Below are 18,845 nucleotides of genomic sequence, written 5' to 3' on the forward strand. Positions count from 1 at the left end.
GATAAGGATGAGTTGTAATATTGAGCTGTAATTAGTTGACTTAGTTAACTAAGTCAAGTCCAATTAGATTAATTCAAACAGTTTGTTGAATTAATGTAAGTTCAGTTAGTTAATGCTTGCATGCATGTAACTACTGCACTTCAAATAACTGAGTATTCTCTCATAAATAACTCATGCATGTCAGTTCAGACAGAGACCCAGTTGAGATCAAATGGAGGGACAATGTACTATCAGTTGCTAGAATATTCCATTGTGAATATTCCTTACATGCAAAAGGAATTCTTTCCTTGAGGATTGCACAGTTACTTCTTCAGGTTTTGTGAGTGTGATGAGGCCAATTCACACATGTGGCTTCACTAGACCCCAAGAAAAACTGCGCAAGGAAATAGGAGGCTTTGAGGGCTTGAGGAGGACATATACAGTGTCTATTCAGTCTGTGAGCTATATTGTTTGATTGCAGAGAGAGCAGGATAGCTTGAGAGCTGATTCTTTTTGTAACTTGAACAAAATTTCCACTTGTATGATAATACAGAGATTGTGGTTTTAGGCTGAGGCTTTCCCTAGGTTATTTCTTCTATGTTATGTGTGATTGATTTATCATTCTCAGTTATATGTGTTCCCTTGATCTTGTGCAATTCGATTAAGCTTCCGCAAAGTGTTGTAGAAGTAGATCTTGTATTGTGTTTTAGTATATTGCATAATCTGTTGATCTACAATGGGAATTTCTACATTTCCAATGTCTAATATGCTAGTGGTGGAGTGGATGGACTGCTTCCTAAGGAGGGTCTGCCCCTTCTCAAATTCAAAAATGGCTTCATGATGCTCAAGGTGGCTAGATCTTTTGTTTTGTGAGGGAGTTAGCTACACTTAAATGCTTGAGGGTGACCGAGACTACTGACCCATCCTTAGCTTATAAAACCTCATATATTATGCATTAGCAACAAATTTCTAACCATAACATGCTCAAGAGAAGAGGTGAAGAATATAGCATACATGTACTTACCTAATGGTTGTTGGAGATGCATGCATGTTGTTGCTAATTTGTTGATAGATCTATGCTTCTCTGGAGGTGCTAATTTCCTTTGTTTGCTTCTGCACAGGTCTTCATAGCTTAATGATTCTTTGACTTATAATGTTGTTGTGTGAAAGTTTCTATCCAGTGTCCAATATGCTAGTGGTGGAGTGGATGGACTGCTTCCTAAGAAGGGTGTGCCCCTTCTCAAATTCAAAAATGGCTTCATGATGCTCAAGGTGGCTAGATCTTCTGTTGTGTAAGTGAAAAAAAATTAATGTTGAGTTCTGTTGTAACTGTACAAGTTGCTACAAGAGGAATCCTCTTCCTATAGTAGTCATTTAGTTCCTCTTCGAGACCTCATTACTACATGTGGGATTGATGGAAATTCATAGGAGGTATAAGGACAGGGTTAAAATCATCAAGAGGTGGTGTAGGTGGTGGAAAAGTTGATGACAAAGTTTTTTATTTTATTTTTTTCATGTAAGGCAAAGTGGAATTTGAAGATGAATCTTGGCTAGATGGAGTGGACGAGTGATGAAAGTGGTGTTTGGGGACCTCTCTCAATCTTCCCTAAATAATACATGACCTTTTGACCCTTTCTTCTAATTGAAACAACCTCCTATAGCAATTATGGTCCCTCCTGTAGCATTTCTGGACAACCTCCTGTAGCAGAATTGTGTTATCTGTGTCTCTCAAATGGTAAACCGGATTGCCTGAAAAAATAGTATGTTTCCATCATCCGTATGCACCCCCCCATAAAAAATATTGGCCAATGGATGCACGGATCTCAAGAAATTTTTAAAATGGTTGTAGGTTATGGAGGCCAATTTCTTGAAAAGTGTGCTATGGAATTTGCTGAAATTTCTTGAGCATGTTACCAATATCCATATTCATCTTCCCATGAAACAAATTAGCCAATGGATACACAATTTTCAAGATATGATAAAAACATTTTTCTTCTCTGTGTATTTTTGTCTCCTGTAGCAAAACAAAGCCCTCATGTAGCATTTTAGGGCAACAAGGAAAATGAATGAGAAAGGATTGGAAATTATGGGGTGGATGTTCGAAATGGATGAGGGTGATGGATTGGCATGGAATTGGTCCTACTAGAGCATCTGAGAAAAGAAGGATAAAGTCCAAGTTTGACTTCCTTTGACTAAATTTTGACCAACTTTTTCTTTTGGTGCTAACTTGTTTTTGTTGCTTGGAAAAGTTGGAGAGCACCTGCATTCATTAGAGAAAGATAAATGGAGATTTTTTTTTGTCTTTTCATTTTTTCATTTTTTTTTTTTTTTTTTTTTTTCTTATGCCTACTAGCTGCCTCAATGAGGTTTTCAACTAGTAGGTATGCATATGAGCCTCAAAGGAGTTTTTGACCTAGGATATTTTCTTTTTCTCTTTTTTCCAACCCATTGATTGCCTCATGGAGGTTTCCAATCAGTGAGCCAATCTCATACACCTAAAAGAGGTTTTCACTAGAGATTTTATTCATTTCCTTTTTTCTCTTTTTCCATTTTTTATTTCTTTTTTCTGTCCTCCTCTACTTGAAAAAACAAAATCTCTTTCAATTATCAGAATATTTCCAATGGAGCCATGTGCACATAAATATGACAGATAAAATCAAATGTAGGCTTGAAAGATATGCTTTGACATGTACTTGAATATGAGAGACCAACTGCTTTGACTGAGATGAGATCATGAATTGTTGAAGAAGAGTGTGTTTATGCAAATTAATGATTGTCTGGAACCATATTTCAATATAGTTGTGATGCCCCTGGTCCACTTGCACATTTGAATCTCTTTCTATGTCCTCTTCTACCATGACATTGAAATATTCATCTTTTTGTTGATTGTTGTCTTGAACACATGGAGGATCTAATGGTAAACATGAGGAAACTTTCTCAATCTCTGATTTTGATGATTGCTCTTCATCAAGTGCAACCCATGATTCTTTGGTCTTCCCATTTGAATCTTCTTTTTCTGAATGCTGTCCTTCAATGACATTAAGAGAATCTCATTTTTGCAATACTCTTCCTAAGCTAAGATGAATACCATTGAGATCAAGAGGAGATGTTAGGAAGTGTTGTACCTCAGCATTGTAACTGGGTTGAGCTACTTCCTTATGTGGGTTTGGAAATGGTGGTAAAGGTAGTTGAGTGGGGGTGGATCTTTGAGATAGATGTGGTTGGGGTTGTGGTTTTGGTGGAGGTGGATGTTAGTGATAACATGGAGTTGGGTATGGAGGATATCGAGGAAAATATTGAGGATATTGTAGATTTCTCTCATAAGGTTCTTGCCAACCTTGTTGCCAAGATTGGTTATGGGTTTGAGATGGCTAAGGTTGACAAGGAAAGGGTGTGTTCCAATTACTTTGACATGGATGTGCATAAACTTGAAATTGTGAATTAGTCTCTTACATCATACCTGGTTGACTACGCTTCCATAGTCCTCTTGGAGCTACATAACATAGATGCTTTGGTGATTGACTTGCTCCATTGCCCTCTTGGTAAACTTCCTTCAACCTTGATAATGATGAGAAATATTTAAAAGAATGTGATTCTGCATGGACAACACAAATATCAACATCTTCTTTTTCCTCATCTTGCATTCTTAGCATTCCTACTTGTTCTCTTATATTTCTAAGAATTTTTGTTTTAAATTCATAAAACAAATTTCCAATTTTGGCTTGACTTACCAATCTTGATGTTGATTTACTTATTCTTTCCCTTCCTCTTGATATATGCTTGCATGTTTCACAAATTTCTTCAAATGATAATTGGTATATATCACATCTACTCATGAGATCAAGGAGATCAATATACTCATCCCATCCCTAATTGTTCTAAGTAAGAGGGTTTTTAGTGTGTCAAATGCTAAATGATGTAATTTCCCCTCTTAACATTATACATGAACCTCTATATTAGATCCTCAAGGATCTCATATTCTTTTGGATTCATTCTAAATATTTATTCTTTAAGATCATGACCTTTATATTTTTCTATAAATATGTCTTGCATACAATTTCATGATCTTATTGAATTAGTCGCTAAAATCATTAACCATTTAAGAGCTCTATCCTTCAATGTTGTCAGAAACAATCTCAACTTTTGAGTGTTTAGTAAGTAACCATAAGATCTAAAAAGGATTTCAAATTCAAAGAGAAAGGTTTCTAGATCCTCTGACCTCATACCATGGAAGTTGGGAAGGAAAGATGGAGGGATATTATTCATATGAATGTTGATATCAATATCTTGAATGGGAAATCCAAGAGGATCTTCTTCATTATCATCATCTCCATCCATTTCTTCTACCTTCTCTTCCACCTCTTATTCTTATACCTGCAAAAGTGGATGGTGATGTGGTTCTTACTACACCACGTGATCAAATGGGGGGTTTGGTGTTGGAAAAATTTTCGAATGAAAATGCTAATGCAATGCAATTTTTTGCTTTTGAAATGAAAGATGCCTGATGCATTTTTTTTTGTTTTTGCAGAAATAAAAGAAATGAATCAACTAGGGAATATAACAATGCATAATTTGACACCTCCCTGGAAACGGTGCCAAAAAGTGATGAGCCTTAATATTGCAACAAGAATGTTGCAACTCCCAAGGCTACCAACTTAAATTATCAACCCGAGGTTCGTACAAACTTAAGAGGTGTCGACACTATATGTGCAACATACAATGTGTCCTTCTTTCATTGATATGATGTAATGGAGTGAATTTCATGAAATCAAAGCCTAAACTAATTGTATAAATGGAAATGTTACTTTGAAAAGAAATTAATCCTAGGCAAGAACAACAATTTGTAATTGAAATCCTAAGAGCATGAATTCAAATAAATAGGCTTAATCTATTTTGTAAAAAGGCATGTCCTAATTGGTGTTTATTATTCCTCAATCATGGATTTAGATCCTAGGGATTGTGATTCAAGCCTAAGAGACAAAAACCAAGCTTTTGGAGAAAATCTGATCAAGTTTACACGTACTACATAAGTGCTACAAGAGGTTGCTATAGGCGAAACAAAATTTCTACAAGTGAAACAAAATTTCTGCAGGAGGATATAATTCACTGAATGACCAAGTAAATCAAATGAAAATGGGAATGGAATTTATTTTTTATTAAATAGGATTTCTTAGGAATCCACTTCAAGTGGAATCACTCCAAAATACCCATGTTAATGCGTGCTAAAAAATAGCTAAAAATTACTATTCTAAAAACTAGAAATTCAAGAGTTAGTGAGCTAGTTAACCTATCAAATGCCTAACCTAATCAAGTGAAAATGCATTAGTGTAAATTTTGTTATTAACTTGAATTTTTTTATGATCAAATCCAAGTGTAATCAATGTAAATGAATCTTACTAACACGTTCTAAAAAATAACAGAAAATTACTACTATTTTTCTACAAGGGACTTCCAAAAATTCTAGATTTGTGAACTAGTAAACCAATCCAAATAGCTCAATGATGAATATGATTGTTCAAAGTTTTTCTAAGAATGTATCATGCTTGTGAATCTATAAATAACCTGAAAAATGACTTACTTCAATCATTTAACCCAATCCTACAACAACGGAAGCATAAATACTAAATGTAGAAATACGAAAAACAAGAATAAAGGATGTGTGTGAATAAGAACTGAAAAGAAGAAAATAAAATTATACAAAAGGGTTCTGAGGCTCCTGGGATGACCAATCCCAAGGATACTCAAGTCCTATGAAGGATTCCAAGCTTTAGAATCTAAAAATGGCACCAAACTTCATTATTTGAATCAATCCAAGTACATCCTTGGTAGAAATGAAAGTGGAGCTACAGAAATACAAGTTTTCTCCACAAGAAGACTAAACAATGCATCCCCCTAGAGGAAAAATCGAATTGGTACTTATACAAAATGATGAGGAAGCATTATCCTTGAAAGGAGGAAGTTTTCCCCTCCAAAATCCCTCAAATAGAGGATTTGGTTCTCAACACTAGGAATTTTCATTAAATGATATGGAACACATCCCTAGATTTTCTCAATCGGTGGAGCTCTAGAATTTTTCAATGATTTCATGATATTTTGTTCATTTATTATCCAATCTTGATCCTCCTGTAGTAGGGATCAAGTCCCTAGATTATCTCATCCTCCAAATCTTCATAATTTTCCCAATATTCTCACAATATTCTACAAAAGTAAATAATATTAGGCACAAATATGCAATTATCTCTAAACATTCCTAATGAACATATTAAAGCTAAAAATATGTCATCTAATGCAAAAATAGAGCTTTAATGTGTTGAAGGATGGTCATATGGGCCTTAATTTATGTCTAATTTGGAGGCCCATCATCAAGAAAGAAATGCCCCAAGTTGGTGATTTGGTTTATGGACCAATATGGCTCTTGCCTAAGAATATTTGGAGCAACCAAACCTCCCAGCATACTACCAAAGTTTGTAACAAGTAGTGGAATTTAATAAATTTCATATTAGGTTTACACAAGGGTAGGTGGGGAACTCTCACAAACCAAGAAACATCCTTGGCTACACATGCCTTTACCCCTAGGGGATATCAAAAAAGACAAAGAAGATTCTAAGGCACTAATGTTTTCCATTTTCAGCACATGATGCTCCACATGTATATCCAAATCTGTAGTGAAATATTATTACAATTCATACAAGTATAGGTGGGAGTATTACTCAGAGACTTGGGAAGAAGAGGAGAAATAAAAGAGTTTGTTGAATTTCTCAAAGGTTATTCCAAGAATAGTTTATAATCTTGTCCAATATAAAAGTAAAATGATTAGGAAAAAAGAGAAGCATTGACTCATGAGAAAGTAGCCTAACAAGAAGTATCTCGAATATAACAAGAAAAAAATGAAAGCAGGAGCAAGAAGTAGCCCGAATAGCCTAGGAGGTTATTAGGATAGCTCAAGAACTTGAACTTGAAGAAAAATAGGATGAAAAAATTAGGAAATTGGGGGGACAAAATAAAAAGGATGAGGAAGAAAGGAGGAGCAAAAGAATAAGATAAAATATTGCAAGAAGAAGTAAAGGATAAAGTGAAGGAACACGCCCTTTAAATTCAACGAGAGGAACTACAACTAGAAGCTCAACAAGATTCAAATTCTATGGGTATTGACACAGTTTCACCAGCAGTTCCAAACATCATATAGGCCACCTACTAATGATGGACATGGGTATCACACCAACCAAAAGAAAGAAGGTGGTCAATTTGAACAAGTTCAGGTTCAATAATTTCCTAAATAGGATCATGGAGCATGCAAAGAATATATATGTTACACCACAGCTGCCTCTAGTACATATTACTACTAAGAGACCCATAATCCTCGACACTAAAAAGGACCTGCTTGTCATGGACTCAACAAGAATGATGCTCTCTCAAGCCATTGAGAGAAATGTATAGGATCTCCTGTAGTACATAAAGAATAAAAATGCTCATATATCTAAGTTTTAGATGAAGTTAAATTACTAAAGGAAGAGAACAAGACCATGAAATAGAAAAGCATCAATGTGGAAGATTACATGGCATGCACTCTAGAAGTACATGATTCATATAAGTATATAGTCTTACAAGTGTACCCATGCCTACAAATTATGTAGGAGATTTCAACCCAACTACTACTTCTTTGGGAGCCAGCCAAGTAGCGAGGAGCTTAGCTTCAATGAGTGTTTTACATCATAAAATAGGTGGAAAAATATCCCAAAGAAGACCCTTAGGGCCCATTAGGAATCCTTAGAAGCAACACACATGAACTGACATATGATTGTTACGTGTTATATACTTTGCACAGTTATTCCCATGCATTGTACAATGTGTGATGCACAACGAGAGGCTCACATGGGGGACCAAAATGCCCCCTATTTGGAGGGTTTGAGGGTAGCACCCCTGAAAAAAATTGGGCATATTTTTACAACTATATTTGGCAATTTTCAATACACGATTTTGCTAAAAGTGGTTTTGTGGTGGATGGTGGTTTTGCAGTTTTATTTAAGGAACTATGGTTGTATTATAATATAGGGTAGATGGATTAGTGGTTTATTGATGCCACAGGATATATATGTTGTATTGTATCACTATGCGGAAGAATATGTATATTGAAAAATATGATTAGTTTTCCTGGTTTTAGGTTTCCGGGATAAAATATTTATGTTTGTGTGTGTGTTTTTAATTGCATATTTTTTAGTTTATTTAGAATATATTTACAACAATTGATTGTATAGGGTTAAAAACTAATTTGGTATTTGAGAATTTTTTACTTCAAGGGGATAACTTTGTGGCTAAGAGGTTTGGCTTGAGCCTATTGAAAAAATGTAGCAAGAAAGGCTCATTTTGACTTTAGCCTTAGTCAAATTGAGTACATCAAATTTCCACATTAGCAAGCCAACTTGGAGGCAGTTAAATTGTGTGACATAGCTCTTGTCACTCAGTTAGCTCAGTAAATTAATGTTAGAGGGCTTGGATTTTAGTAATTCATGTGTGATTGCTAAATTTTAGTAATCCAGTTCAGTTATTTTTAGTTGTATTCAGTTAAATAACCTCTAACTATTGTTAGAGTTAGTTTAAGGTCAATTGTGCAGTGGGGCAACAATCTAACTCAGAGATCTATTAGTTAATTGATCGATCGACCCAAAATAACTAGTGCATGTAGAGAATTCAAGTTCCTTAGCTGAAGTGGAGATGTCAAGGCAGTGTAACAAGTAGTTGTAAACTAGTTTGAGTGTACATATGTTGGAAATTGTGCAATCAATTGGAAAAAAATTTCTAAAAAAATAGGAGGTAATTTCCTCAGGATTTGCACAAGGAAATAGGAGCCTTGGTGAGTTGATATTTAGCTAAGTTTTGGCCAGAGTCTGTCATTGAGCAGGAGAACAATTATTCTTTTGTAGGTTGAGCTCAGAGCTGGATCTAGCAATTGTAATAGTTTATCAATTCAACTGATTAATGCAAAGAGGATTGAGGGGTTTTCCCTAGTTGGGTTCCCTTAGAAATCATTGTATATTTGTGGTTTTTCTTATTGCATGTCTATGCATGTTTTTCTAAATTGTGAATTTCATTCCGCAGATCAGTAGGGTAGAATTATGTCTCTTGATTTTAGATTAAATTTCTTTGAGTTGTTGAAATTATATCAAATTTATACATGGTATCAAAGCCCTGAATTCACATTAGAACCAGTATTTCAAACTTGTCTCTCAAGAATTTCAAATTCACAGATTTCTTGCAGCAATTTTTCTTCAGGATTGGGAGGATGTCTTTTAACGAACTGAGGTTGGAGTATTCCCTAAAGGGTAACTCGAATTTCATAACCTGGAAGTATCGAACGGAAGCAGTGCTTGATGAAAATATTATGTTAGAATATGTTAAAACTGACATTGAAAAATCTCCAAAGTCGGATGCACAACAATTAGCATAATGGAAGAAGGATGTTGACCATGTAGTCTCAAATATCCATGGGAAAGAGACACCCTTTTCTATGTGGAAGAAACTAAATGAGTTATTTGAAATACCAGTGACCACAAAAAATTGGCCCTAAAAGAAAAACTTCAAAACATTAAGATGCAAAAAAATAATACTATTCCACAGTATCTCACCATATTTACACAAGTTCGGGATGAGCTTGGAGGGGTTCATGTGACTGTTGCAAAAGATGACTTGGTGAGCCTAACTCTTCTAATTCTTCTAAAATCCTAGCATAACTACCAGGACTTTATGAATGGAAGGGAAAAATTACTAAATTGGGAAAGGTTGTGGTCTGATTTGGTTCAAGAAGAGTTCAAGAGAAATAAACAGGATGGAACTTCAACTAGAGCACAGGATGAACAAAATTTTTCCTTGAATAGATGGAACTCAATTTTTTTTGAATTCAAGGAACTGGTAGAGAAGGAGACTGGGAAGAAGGTGAAGTCGCTCAGGAGTGACAATGGAGGTGAATTTATTTTGCAAGCCTTCAAATATTTTTGTGTGAAAGAAGGTATTTGAAGAGAACTGACAACACCCTATAACCCATAGTAGAATGGGGTAGCTAAGAGGAAGAACAGGAGCATAGTGGGATTAGCAAGGGCCATGTTGCATGATCAGGGGCTGCCATTTCATCTATGGGAAGAATTATGCAACACCGTTGTCTACTTGCAGAACTGTAGTTCTCATAGGATTTTTGGCATGATCACACTGGAGGAAGCTTTCTCTAGGAGAAAGCCTTATGTGTCTCATTTTAGAATTTTTAGAGCTTCAGTTTATTGCCATGTCTCTAAGGATACGAGGAAGAAACTTGATCTTACAACATAGTTTAGAGTTTTTGTAGGATACACTAAAACTCCACACAATTACGGGTGTATCTTCCTTCACTGAGGATGATGGTTGTGAGGAGAGATGTCAAATTCGATGAGGACAAAGCTATGAGATGCTCTCTGGAAAGAGATTTGAGTATCCCATAGGAGTAAGAGCTTCTAGCTCCAAAGGAGGAGCCTCAAGATGAGCTTCAAGAAGGTGTGGAGCAGCCACATGTAGAGGAGTAGACAGGAGGCAGAGTGGAGGCACCCACTCAACCCGAATCTTCCAAATAGGAGAGAAAGAGAACCAACGAAGTTGATAGATTGTTGTAGGACGCAAGAGAAAATGTGGGAGTCACCACATCTCAGTGCAGGTAGAGGAGGTCACCTGATAGGTACACTGGTTACATGGATCTCATGACAGAGCTCATTGAGAAAGAGCCTTATTCATTTGAGGAAGCAGTTTCTCAACCAGTTTGGGTTGATGCCATGGTGGAAGAATATGAATCCATCATGAAGCATAATGTATGGGAGGTGGTGTCGAGGATAGAATGGAAATCATTGGTTTGTTTGAGATGGATCTAAAAAGTTAAGCATGCAGCGGATGGGAGCATCAACAAGTACAAGGCCAGATTTGTGGCCAAATGATTCTCTTAGATTGAGAGAGTGGACTATGAGGAAACTTTTGCACCAGTTGCAAGATATTCCTCAATTAGATCATTCTAGCATTGGTTACACAGATGAGGTGGAAAATACACCAGATGGATGTGAAGACCACCTTTCTCAATAGTATTGTCGAGGAGGAAAGTTATATAGAGAAAATAGAAGGATTTGAGACATATGATCGAGAGTCACATGGGTGCGGACTCAAGAGAGAATTGTATGGTCTCAAACATGTGCCCTGAGCATAGTACACTTGGATCGACAATTATCTCAGAGGATTTGGACTCACCAAAAGTGAAGTAGATGTGAACCTCTATCACATTGTGGTTGATGGTAAGTTGCTTATTCTTGTTTTGTATGTCAATGATTTAATATTGGCAGGGGATGAGCAACTAACCTTTTCTTGCAAAGAGGATCTTGCAAGGGAATTTGAGATGAAAGACATGGGCCTCATGCATTACTTCTTTGGGCTAGAAGTATGGTAGGGTGATGGTGAATTGTTCATGTCTCAAGGAAAGTATGCTACTGATATACTTCAGAGATTTCACATGGAGAATTGTAAGCCCATGGACACACCTCTAGCTACAAATTAGAGGAAGGAGAATGTCATTTTGGGTGAACAGGTTGATGCTACCATTTACAAGTAGTTTGTGCATTCACTAATGTATATTGTGAACACACGATCCGACATGTGTTATGCAATCAACCAACTTAGCTACATTATGGTGAGGCCTACCAAATTATACTGGAAGGCAACAAAGCATGTGTTACGGTACATTAGAGGCACTATCCAATATGGAGTATGGTATAGACGGATAGAGGGAGTGAAGCTACAAGGTTTCACTAATGTAGATTGGACAAGGAGTCCATCTGACAGGAAAAGTACATTAGGTGCTATCTTCAGTTTTGGGTCTGCAACTATTTCCTAGTACAACAAGAGGTAGAGGTCTGTGGCACTCAGCTCAGCAAAGGATGAATACATGGTTGCAAGTCAAGCAACATGTGAAGCAATATGGATGAGGGAAATACTTATGGGACTATTCAGTTAGGAGATGGTTCCGATAGTGATATATTGTGGTAAGTAAAGTTGTTTTAAGCTCTCTGAGAATTTGGTATTTCATGACAGTTCCAAGAACATTGATATCTGGTATCATCATTTCTGGGACTGTGTGCAGAGGAGAATTATGTTGCTACAATACATTCCAAATGAGGAGCAAGATGTTGACATCTTGAAAAAGGAATTGTCAAGAGGTAAATTCGAATTCCACAGGTGCAAGATAGGGGTGGTGGAAAATCCCTTTCTTGCTAAGAGGGAGTGTCTAAAATGTAGCGAGAAAGGATCAATTTGACTTTAGCCTTAGTCAAATTGAGTAAATTGAATTTCCACATCAGTAGAACAACTTGGATGCAGTTAACTTGTGTGGCATGGCTCTTGTCACTCAGTTAGCTCAATAAATTTGAGTTAGAGGGCTTGGATTTCATTTATGCATGTGTAATTGCTAAATTTTAGTAATCCGGTTAAGTTATTTTTAGTTGTATTCAGTTAAATTACCTCTAACTATTGTTAGAGTCATTTGAAGATCAATTGTGAAGTGGGACAATAGTATAACTCAGAGATCTATTAGTTAACTAATCAATCATCCCAAAATAGCTAGTGCATGTAGAGAATTCGAGTTCCTTAGTTGAACTGGAGATGTCAAGGCAATGTAACAAGCACTTGTAAACTAATTTGAGAGTATAGGTGTTGCATGTAGTCAAATGATCAATCCTTTGGAATTGCGCAATCAATTGGAGGAAAATTCCTAAAAAATAGGGGTTGGTTTCCTCATGATTTGCACAAGGAAATAAGATCCTTGGTGAGTTGATATTTGGTTAAGTATTGTCCAGAGTCTGTCATTGAGCAGGAGAATAGTTTATATTTTGCAAGTTGAGCTCAGAGTTGGAGCTAGCAATTGTAATATTTTCTCAATTCAATTGATTAATGCAAAGAGGCTTGAGGGGTTTTTCCCAGTTGGGTTCCCCTAGAAATCACTATGTGTTTGTGGTTTTTCTTATTGCATATCTATGCATGTTGTTCTAAATTGTGAATTCCATTTCGTAGGTCAGTAGAGTATAATTTTGTCTCTTGAATTTAGATTAAATTTCTTAAGCAGTTACAATTCTATCAAATTTCTATAGACCCTATGGTAGACCCTGTTACAATGAGATATCTATGGAAATGATTCTTGTGGTGAAAAGGAATTGGAAAACATTTCACAGATAGATATTTAAAAATTCAATGGGAAAAGTATTGAGCTGTGGAAGCTCAAAATGGAATATTTTTTGGTGGACAGAGATCAATGGATCTGTATAGATCTAGGTAATGCACCAATAGGGATTTCAACAAAATAATGGACCAAGTAGGGTTGAAAAGTAAAGATAACAATATGATTGTATTATTCATATTCAATATTACTGAATGTTTTAGGCGAAGCTATAACAAAGGCCTTTTGGTACAATTTAGGGGCTTTGAATCAGTCTATGTCCCCAATGAACAAATTGTTCTTGTAGAAGAAGTTATATAACCTAAGTTGAGTGATAGAGACTCAGTGAAAGAGTATCCAAATGCCTTCAAAACTTTGGTAAGTTAGATATTATCTATTGATATTGACATTTTAGAAGAAAATAAATGTAGTAGTTTTTTATGTTCTCTAGAAAACTCGAGGGATACTTTGGTTGTTTTCATAAGTAGTAATGCAACTAATTTAAGGTTTAATGGAATAGTCTCATCCTTGTTATTAGAGGAGATGAGATGAAAAAACATGGAATTCCAAAATGGAGATTCTTTTTTCTGCAAGAGGATGCTCTTCGAATTGAAATAAAAATAATTCCTCAAGTGGGAGATATAAATCAGGATGAAGATATAAATCTCTAAGAAATATTGTAAAGGTATTTTGAAGATGTTGGGAATGAGTTAATTATAAGAAATGTTGTAGATCCAAAATTTCCAAGAAAGGGACAGGATATAAATATGATCCTTTTGTAGAACAAAAAGCCTCCTTAGATGAAGGAGGGATGTGTGTTTTGGCTTCTTCAAGTACACATGTAGATCATGAGGCATGGTTCGTCAACTCAAGTGCATCCTTTCATATGACTCCTCACATGGAGTGGTTTTTCAAGTATGAAAGATTCAATGGTGGTGATGTTTACTTAAGAGGTGAATCAACATCCAAAATCATAGTAAAAGGAAAAGTAGAGTTGAATCTCATGGGTGGAAGGTTTAGAACACTCCCTGGTGTTTTTTGCATCCCAGGATTAGCCAAAATTTGATTTTTGTAAGCAATATGACGAATGCAAGTGTAAAAATAGTGTTCGAAAAGGATATTTGTGGGATGATTCACAGAGAAATGGTGATGTTGGATTGTAGATTGGAACTCTACATAAGTTGTTGGGAAGAACTAATAGTAATGGTTGCAACAATACTATTCTTCCTGAGAGTGGAGTAGAATGAGGAAACTTGCATGTATCTTATGGAGAAAATACTATGATGTGGTGTTAAATACTAGGACATATTGAAGAGAAGGGCCTTCGAGAACTACACAGTAATAGTATGGTAAAACATATGTTTGATTTCTCTCTTGATTTTGATTTCTATTAATATTATTTATATGGGAAGTATAATTGGGTAAATTTCTCCTCTGGTTCTATGAGGTGAGAGGGAATATTATATTTGGTTCATAGTGATGTGTTTGGACATGTTTCAATTCCATCAATGGGTAAATATATGTATATGTCTCTCTTATAGATTACTTACTCTAGGAATGCATGGATTTATGTCCTCAGGAAGAAATCTAAAGTCTTGACAAGTTCAAAGAGTTTAAGACTTTTGGAAAATCAAACATAGAAGAAAATTAAGTTGTTGATGGCAATTAATGGTGGAGAATTCTATAGGAGTGAATTCAAAGAATTATGTAAGAATTTTAGTATAGCAAGGCAAAATATTGCTCCATACATAGCTCAATAGAATGGAGTTATATAAAGGATGAATAGGATGTTGATGGAGAAAGCAAGGAGAAAGCTCATTAGTGCCAACTTAGGACATGAATTCTAGGTAGAGGTAATCGACACTGCATATTATTTGGTAAATAGATCACCCTCTTTATATTTGGATGACAAGACTCCACATGAGGTATGAATTGGTGAAATTTTTTATCTTAAACATCTTAGGGTATATGGTTGTGATACTTATATACACATTCCAAAGGATAATAGGAGTAAGTTGCATAATAAAGTTGAAAAGTGTAATTGTATTGGATATAAAGATGGTCTAAAAGGTTATAATATTTGAAACCATAAACTAGGAAGGCTACATATATTCGAGATGTGGTATTTAGAGAAGTCAAAGATGATCTAAAATAGGAATTCATAGCAAGGGAGAAAGAACCAGAAAGGATAGAGTTTGAATTGAAGATTGATAGATCAAACTCTATAGAAGAAAACGAAACAAAAAGAACCACAAGTTCCAACACTAAGGATATTGGTTTGATAAATAATGTATCTAGAAAGGAATACCCCACCTAACTTTCATTCAAAAAAAATTATTTATTACTATGATGATCCTAGAATTATTAGGGAGGAAATGGATTCATAGGATGGAAAACTCTGGAAAAGGGGTCATGGTTGAAGAAATGGAAGCCTTGAACAATAATGAGAATTGGGATCTAGTATATTTCTCAGCAAGAAGAAATCTTATTGGTAGTAGATGGGTTTTTAAGAAAAAGTTAAATGTAGAAGGCGAAATGAAGGAATACAAAGCTCTATTAGTAGAAACTATTTTTTCCTAGGTAGAGGGAATTGACTTGGTGATATATTTTTCCATTTTCCAAGTTAACTTCTATTAGGTTTATTTTATTTTTTGTTGATGCTTTTCATATTGAAATAGAACAAATGGACATGAAGACAACAATCCTACATCGGGATCTAGAAGAACAAATCTACGTGAAGCATCCAAAAGGATTTTCTATAAAAGGAAGGGAGAGCTATGATTTAGGGTGAAAAAGTCCTTGTATGGGTTAAAACAATAACCAAAGATGTGATATTAAAACTTTGATACTTATATATTGGGACTTAGATTCACAAGGAACAAAGCATACCAATGTGTATATTTTGAATTAGTTGGTGATTTTGTTATTTATTGGTATTGTATGTGGATGATATGTTGTCGAATGGAAAAGTCATTGAAATAATATAGGAAGTGAAAAATCAATTATCCTCTAAATTTTACATGAATTATCTCCGCGCTACAAATTTTATCTTGAGCATGGAAATTAAAATAGATCAAGAAAACAAGAAACTATGGTGAAGTTGGAGGAAATATGTAGAGACAATATTGCAAATGTTTAATATGTAGAAGTATAAATATGTAAAAGTGCCTATTCTTTTAGCTGTAAATTTATTTGCAAATCAGTGTCCCGAGATTTAGGAAGAGGAAGAGGACATGTCCTATGTTTCATATGTCAATGTGGGTGGAAGCTTAATGTATGCAATGGTTTGGGCTAGACTAAAAATTGCACTTACAATGGAAGTATTGAGCAAGTATATGTCAAAACCAACAAAGGATCATTGGCCATAGGAAATAGGGATTTTACACAATTTATGTTGTGCTATTAGCTATGGATTATGATACCAAGGGAGACTAGGATTGGATAGAGTATTTTACATACACGATTTTGTTGATGTTGATTAGGCTAGAGACTTGGATTGTAGAAGATCTGCAAGCGGGTATGTGTTTAACCTATTTGGAGGAGAAATCAGTTGAATGAGTGAAAGAAAATTTGTAGTGGCACTTGCAACTACAAAAGCTGAATACATGGAAACCACTTGTGCAAGAAAGGAAGTAGTATGGTTACGAAAATTATGTTTGGGTATTGGATTGGTACAACAAGCGGTAAGGATAGATTGTGATAGTTAGAATGCAATTTTCTTGGTAACCAACCCAACTTAGAGTTTAAAGATAAAGCATTTTGATGTTCAGTCTCACTTCATGAGAGATATGATTGATGATAAGAAGTTGTTGCTAGAAAAAGTGGAAATTTTGAAGGATGTTGCAAATTCATTAACAAAACTTGTGAGCATTGAAATTTTTTCTTCGTGTATGGAAACAATGGGCAATATTGCCCTAGACTACTAATCATGTATTATTGTGACTCCATGTCTACAAAGAAAACAATAATTGGGAGAATTTTGGGTTTATGGTATATTATTTTCATTACTATCCATGTGCATTTTACAATGCACTTTGCATAGTGGACTGGTCATAGGGGGTAGGTAGCACCTCACCCCCCTCGGGGGATTAAAAAAATGGGTATTTTTATACTTTTTTTGGATGTTTTCATCACAAAGTTTTTCTAAAAGTGATTTTGTTGTGCATGGCAGTTTAACTCTTGTCATTTTATATGGAAGTGAGGTTTGGGGTTGGAGTTTCTCTAAATATTCACAGAGGAAGATAGAATATACCCAAAAGAAATTAATAACCTACAATCCTAATATTAAGGGAAATACTTCTTATCACATAATCATGATTGAAGAAAACATTCCCCCCATTGAAAGCATGGCTATGATTAGGTATCTTATGTATAAGAAGAAATTAAACAACATGGAAGAATATCGGTTTCCTAAAATTGCTTGTAACTCTATCCAAAACCCCCACTTTTCAATCAAGCAAGGATGGAAAAAGAATTTCTAGTTCTAGCTTGACCATTAGGAGATAAATGAGGAGATAATTTTGTAGAATAATCATAAGTTTAAAAATATCATTACTTCAAAATTTAAGGATAAATTATGGGGTGATAAAGAGTAAGAGGGAGAAAGGAAACTATGATATTATAAGGAGGTGATCAACCCCAATCTCAAAAGTCAAAAGTATTTATTTTTATTGACTAATGTTAAGAAGAAAATGAAAATTATGGAAATAATAACAAATTCTCATGAGCTTTATATCAAAATTGTGTGTTGGTCAATTCCCAACACACCAAGGGACGACAAAGTTTTTTTACCTTTGCAACGCTTAAGAGGGTTGAATATGAAAAGCACCTTCTTGTATATTGTCCATCTTATACTCACATTTCATTTATTTTTCAAAGTATTTGTCACAGTACTATCCTTCTTGACCTTTTAAGACAAGAAAACTATGGTGATCTTAGAATTATTCTCTTAGTGCTTTTCAAGCATAGAAATAAAATGCTAAAGAGTTAGGAATAATCTCTTAACCTCTTAAGGTATGATAGACCATATTAGCCTTAATGAAAATTAATCATCATAATCATCATTATGAAAGGTGGATCAAAGTAGATTTATGATCCATTTTATAGAAATGTATACATTTTTTATTTAAAGAACTTGCAGGCTTTGGTAGTTAATAAAGAAGAACTATTTTGATAATGAAAATTCCCTTTACACATCATAGGGTTTTTATCACTCTTAGTTTGGGTGCTTTTACCGTTTTGTATTTAATTTTATCTATTTTCTTATGTTAATCTCATAGCCTAGCATTATACAAGTGTTAATCATTTATCTCTTTATTTCCTAACATGTTATCATAACACCTTTTTATCATGCTTGTGAATGACTAGGTCTGGAAAGATGAACTATAATTGTTATGGATAAATGGATCAAAGTTGAAGAGTCATGTAATGCATGATATGAATCAATTTGATTGATAAAATACCATGGATATTCCACTAGATGGTTCATCACAATATATTTGTTAAAATAAACTAAAATTTATACTATGAAGGTTAAATTCCTTTAGATTCCAAATTTGTTAGTTACTGATTTTTTGTTTCTTATACATGAAATAGGTAAAATTTTGAAAATAGAAAAAGAAATTACAATCACACATCATCTCCGATGAAAAAACATATT

The sequence above is a fragment of the Pinus tabuliformis genome, chromosome X (assembly GCF_031772625.1).
Source record: "Pinus tabuliformis cultivar Carrire ecotype Pingquan chromosome X, CPIR1, whole genome shotgun sequence".
In the NCBI taxonomy this organism is placed as follows: Eukaryota; Viridiplantae; Streptophyta; class Pinopsida; order Pinales; family Pinaceae; genus Pinus; species Pinus tabuliformis.